Raw genomic sequence first — 6,322 nt, forward strand, 5'->3', positions numbered from 1 at the left:
GCCTGGAATTCCTTCTGCACTCATTTGTCAGAGGAACTGCTTAATTTTGTCTGTACTGTTTTTGTTATGAGGGACCACACCCAGAAATGCTCAGGTATTACTCCTGGCTCTGCACTCAGGAATTACACCTGGCTTTACCTTGGGTGGTTTACCTTGGGGAGAGGGGTGGGGGAGATGGGGGGTTGGGGGGAGCCTGAGTTCTGAGATGGAAACCTGGTCAGCTGCCAGGCAAATACCCATACCAGACTATTTTGCACACTGATTTGCATCTGGTTGATACCTAGTAAAAGTATAGGCTATGCAAGTAAATACAAATTCATTTCCCTTTTCTTTCTGCTAGGTTATGAAATACTCAAAAATAAAAACAATACTTGCAATTGCAAGGAAAAAAAGTGTGAATGGATAGGAACTGGAGTGATAGTACAGCAGGTAGGACGTTTGCATTGTTTGCAGCCAACCTGAGTTTGATGCCTGGTACTCCAGGTGCTCCATATGGTCCCAGGAGCCCTCCAGGAGTTACCCCTGAGCATGGAGCCAGAAGAAAGCCCTGAGCACCGCCAGGTGTGGCCCAGACCCCCAAAAAGGGAAAAAAATGTTAGTAGATAATTGTATTGATGCTTTAAATGGAAAATTTTGCTATTTAAATCTTAGGTATACTTTAGGGAATCTATATATATATTTTTATGTCATATCTTATTTTTTTAAAAAAATGCCTCAGGAAATATAATGTCCAGTGTGCTTACCCTCTAAATACCACATGTTAGGGATACAGTATGTGAATAATTTCTCTCTATTCCCAGGCTTGCAATTAGGTTTCAACAAGCATTCTGAGTGGTAAGATGGACACTGGCTCCATCACATTACTTTGTCTCCTAGAATAGAATTCCTTATCTAGAGAAGTTCACAAGTATCTCAGAATATTTTTACAGATTATTTCATTGCCTCAGCATGTCATAATTTAATCAAGATCAGGTCTACTCTCTTCTTAAAATCAAGATCTTTCCCATAAAATTCATTACTTTCCAGGCTTGTCATTAGAACTATACCATAAAATACAACCTTTGAAGGTCCTAGCTCCATGTCAGGACCTTTTAGTTGAACCAGAACCAGAATACCCTTCCTCAGATTAAACAACCCTTGATTAGATAGAATCTAAATGCCATAGCTACATGTTAATGTAAAGAGCATAACATATTAGGCGATGAATACTTCAAAATACTTCAGAAAAAAATTAAACAGCTGTGATGGTGTAAAATTTGCATAAGAATTCAATGTCCTTGGGCTATACGCGCAAAAAAGAGTAAGTCTAAGTACAACTAGAGAAATGCTTTTAAATATTCTAAAAAGTAAAACTGATGTGTGTATATGTATATATATACATATATATGTAGGTACAGTGCAATTAGAAAAGAAGAAAAAACAGTCTCACGGAATTTTTAGAAAAAACGTAGTTGAACACTCACCAAGGGGTAGAAAAATGAGCGCCTCTCCCAGGTGCCCGGCTAGCTCAGTCGGTAGAGCATGGGACTCTTAATCCCAGGGTCGTGGGTTCGAGCCCCACGTTGGGCGCGCTCTAACTTTTGCAACCATTATGAATTTTCTATAAACTTCCAAAATTCTCTTCAAAGTCTTTTATAACTAAGGTAAATTCTCAAAACTGACTTTATTTAAGTACTTTTAACCCTCGAGATCGCTTGTACAAACGCCGTTTTGTAAACGAAGTCGATTTTCACTGCGCTTGCGCATTTGAAAGCACCCGTTCCTCTTCCTTTCCTTGATCCCTCCCTAACCCTCACTAAAGCACTGGGGAAAGTGAAAGACCGCTGCTGAAAATCGAATCTGGTTTTCTGTGATAACGTGGACACATACGTAGTTGCTGATAAAAAACAGTTTTTGCATTATCTAAACAAAAATTATGAGTGGCTCGTCTGTGTTGGCACCTTTTCTAAAACTTAAAGAGATTCTATGTGAAAGTTGTGGAAAATTCCAAAAGAAATAATCAATGCGTCTTCCTTTCTTGTTTATTTCTTCTTAACATAAAGTGTGCTCAGCGTGGAGGTGGACTAAATCCTACTAAAACCCTAAAACAATTTTTTGTGAAGGAAGCACGATCAACTACCGCATTGTAAGATGTATAAAACGACTTTGACATTAGATTTAAATTTATTTTTATTTGATGTAGATGCTGTTCTTTCATCTTAAGATACAATAATATGCTTAAAGTTGCCTTAAAAGAAAGAGAAATTTTTCTGTGTGGTTACATCTATATAACCAGTGTATACACCAAATTGTTTTTTCCATTGCTCTTGAGACTATTTGGGGCTATATATTCACCCAATTGAATGGATTTTTAGGAGTTAGTATTCTGGTGAGGTTCTTTGAAACAGAAACAGAAAAAGGACTTAGATATGAAACTCGGTTGGGCAATTATCTATTTATATATATTTATATTTAATATACTGCACGGCAGAGCCTGGCAAGCTACCCGTGGCGTATTCGATATGCCAAAAACAGTAACAATAAGTCTCTCAATGAGAGACGTTACTGGTGTCCGCTCGAACAAATCGATGAGCAACGGGAAGACAGTGACAGTGACAGTATCTGTCAGGTCCTTGGTCTTTATCTTTTTTATCTTTTTTTATTTTTTTATTGAATCACCATGTGGAATATATCTTCCCTCTTTACTGGGAAGTTTGACGCACTAAAAATCAAGAGAGAACAATAGACAGACTCCAGTCCTTTGTGCCCAGGATCTCACTTACTGAATCAATTGTGAAGGGCAATGATCCTTTGTGACCCCACTTAAAGAAAACATGAGACCTACTCAGTCCATACTACTCAGTCACTCTCCACCCTTCACTAGACAAACCTATTAATGTTTCTCTCTTCGAATTTGTTTCCTCCAACATGAGCTAAGATCTAAGTATCTAGTCATGACTTAATCTTTTTGGTGATTTAGTGTCCAAGCAGGCTACCATTCTATTTGTTTCCTTTGGAATTCAGAATTCACAGTCCTTCATGCTCATTATTCCTCTCTTCCTATCTTTCAACACTGATAGCATCATTAGGTCAAAGATTAATGTACTAATAATGTACTAATAGCTGTACAAGTTTGCCATTTCTATTCATTGCTGTGAGGGAAAACTGTGGAGGTATCTTATTCAGAATGTTATTAAAAAACAAACAACTTGTAAGGATGTAGATTTAATTGGATAATTTTTGGGGGGTGGGTTTAAGAACGCCCTACCCACTGTGCTATCACTCCAGCCCGCACGGCAGAGTCTGGCAAGCTACTGGTGGCGTATTCAATATGCCAAAAATAGTAACAACAAGTCTCACAATGGAGACGAAAATCGATGAGCAACGGGTTCAAGAAAGCAAGGGGCTCCTTTTGGATGGGATGTTTTTAGAATGCAAGGGCAGGTCTATGATCTTAAATCTTACCCAGGGAAAGGGAACTATAGAGTGTTTTAGGTTGGGCAGTAACTAACCTGTCTAAAATAGTTTTCTTAAGGATTCACATTCAACAACAACCCCCACACCCCCAATAATCCATTGAACAATGGGGGAAGGAGATGAACAGCAGAACAGCACTTCTCTCAAGAAGGCATAGCAATGGCCAATGGGCACATGAAACGTATTCATTGTCACTGGAGAAATAAATAAAAAGAACAATGAGGGGCTGGAGCAATAGCACAGAGAACGGGCATTTGCCTTGCATGCGACCAACCTGGTTCAATTCCCAGCATCCCATATGGTCCCCGAGCCCTGCCAGGAGTAATTCCTTAGTGCAGAACCAGGAGTAACCCATAGGCATCACTTGGTGTGACCCAAAAAGATTCCTCCCAAAAAAAATCCCCCCCAAAAAATCCCTGAGTGCATGAGTCAGGAGTAATTGCTGTGCATTGCTGGGTGTGACCCAAAAAGAAAGAAAGAGAAAAAAAAACAAGAACAACAAGACATCATCTCATTCAGTGCAAAAGTCATATGTCAGATAAAAGACTGGGAACAACCAGTGTTGGGAAGGATGTGATAAAAAAGAAACCCTTAACCACTGTTGATTCGGTCAGCATAAAAAGCAGGTTAGAGATTCTCAAAAAAGTAAGAACAGAGAAACTCAATCATCAGTAACTTTGTAACTGTGTACGTCATGGTGATTCAATGCTTTTCTTTTTTCTTTTTTTTTTTTAAAGAATAGAGGGACTCGAGGGGCCGGAGCGATAACACTTCGGGTAGGGCGTTTGCCTTGCACGCGGCCGACTGGGGTTCAATCCTCAGCATCCCATATTGTCCCCCAAGCACTGCCAGGAGTAATTCCTGAGTGCAAAGCCAGGAGTAACCCCTGAGCATCGCTGGGTGTGACCCAAAAAAGCAAAAAAAAAAAAAAAGAATAGAGGGACTGGAGAGATAGTACAATGGTAGGGTGCTTGCCATGTACATTGCTGGTTACTCCTGGCTCTGCACCTGGAGGGGTCTGGGGGACTATGGGATGTTAGGGATTGAATCTGGGTTGGCTGTATTTAAAGGTGGACCTGGGTTCAATCCCTGGTATTCCATATCGTCCTCCACACACCACTAGGAGTAAGGCACTTGCCTAGCTCACAGCTGACCCAGGTTTGATCCCCAGCACTCCATTATGATCTCCCAGCCCCACCAGGTGTAAGCCTTTGGTGAAGAGCCAGGAGTCCTGAGCATAGCAGGTCCAAAAATCAAGACAAAAAAAAAAGAACAGAGCTTCCAGATGACTGACCTGTAAATTCCACTTCTTGGCATCTACATATAAACACAAAAACTAATTCAAAAAGTTATATGCAGTTTGTACACTTTATAAGATAGTTAGGGTTTAAATGTCCAATGATGAATAATAAAAAGGTGAGGGGTGGGATGTATACACACACACACAAAAAAAAGAAAAACACATACTAGAATACTACGTCATTCACTTAAAGAAAAGATGAGATCATTTAAGTTGCTATGATATGGATGGAGCCAGAGAGTGTCACTGTTGAGTGATGAAGTCAGAGAGAGACTTTAAATACCAGCTAATCTCACTCATTAGAGACAAAACAACAGGAAGGGCTGGAGCAGGTAAGGCTTTGCCTTGCACACAGTTAACTGGGGTTTGATCTTCAGCATCCCATATGGTCCCCCTAGCAACGCCAGGAGTAATTCCTTAGTGCAGAACCAGGAGTAAACCATAGGCATCACTTGGTGTGACCCCAAAAGATTCCTCCCCCCTAGAAAATCCCCCCCAAAATCTCCCAAAAACAAAAACCAGGAGGAAAGAAAACAAATTGACCTTGGATTACAGTACTGATTATCAAAGCCTGGGGCGGGCGGGGGTTCGGGGTGGCAAGGGGGGAAGGGCAGGAGGGAATAAGGATTAGACTAGAAGTGACATAAGAGACAGTGGTGGAGGGCTGTGGACATTTTGGTGCAGTACCTTTGAATATCACCACCATATACTTTGGCACTAATATAACCAATTAATCTAAGCTATAACAAAATTAACTTTGTTTTTGTTTTGGGGCTATACTGGATGATGTTTAGGGGTTACTCCTCTGCACTCAGGAATCACTCCTGGAGGGGCCTAGGGGACTATGGGATGCTAGGGATTGAATTCGGGTCTTCTGTGTTTAAAGGAAATGCCCTGCTCACTGTACTATCTCTCCAGGCCACAAATTCAATTAAAAATGCAGGTAGGGCGTTTGCCTTGCATGTGACCGACCCGGGTTTGATTCCTCCATCTCTCTCGGAGAGCCTGGCAAGGTAAGGAGAGTATCCCGCCCACCCGCTAGGCAGAGCCTGGCAAGTTACCCTGGGGTATTCAATATGCCAAAAATAGTAACAAGTCTCACAATAGAGACATTACTGGTGCTCACTGGAGCAAATCAATGAACAATGGGAGGACAGTGCTACAGTGCTACTATGTTTTAATAAAAATAAATAAGTTGGTTTGTTAGATGCCACTACAAAGAACAGGTCAGCCAACAACGAAAAGGGCAGTCAACCATGCTCTTCTGTCTCATTGAGTCCAGGATGCAATGGCTGCAAATAGCAAGCAGCCCTCCTTGCTAGTGTCCAGTCTGTATGGACTTTTTAAAGAGACCTTGAGACAGTCTTTTGCACTAGATATTTCTTTCTGCTCTCATGTTGGCCTCAATTTCAGGTTCCAGTCTTTGGAAAGCCCCCAGAGACTGTGGTTAGGATGCACATTGGCTAAGTCAGCCTGCCCATCCATACAAGACCGCAGAACAAAGAGCATGTTATTGAGGTTCTGCAGTGGGCCAAGTTCAAATTCCCTAGCCAGCAGGTGATCCAC

At 41.2% G+C, this 6,322-nt stretch overlaps 1 non-coding gene and 1 pseudogene across 1 annotated transcript; both read left to right on the forward strand.

The window, feature by feature from the left end:
• Window positions 1-1,496: 1,496 nt before the first annotated feature.
• On the forward strand, window positions 1,497-1,569 carry TRNAK-CUU (transfer RNA lysine (anticodon CUU)). Its single transcript has one exon. It is a non-coding gene; the product is annotated as a tRNA-Lys (tRNA).
• Window positions 1,570-6,000: 4,431 nt separating this feature from the next.
• Window positions 6,001-6,121, forward strand: LOC129403956 (small nucleolar RNA SNORA70; annotated as a pseudogene).
• The last annotated feature ends 201 nt before the right edge of the window (window positions 6,122-6,322 follow it).

This window comes from Sorex araneus, chromosome 3 (genome assembly GCF_027595985.1).
Source record: "Sorex araneus isolate mSorAra2 chromosome 3, mSorAra2.pri, whole genome shotgun sequence".
NCBI classification, from domain to species: Eukaryota; Metazoa; Chordata; class Mammalia; order Eulipotyphla; family Soricidae; genus Sorex; species Sorex araneus.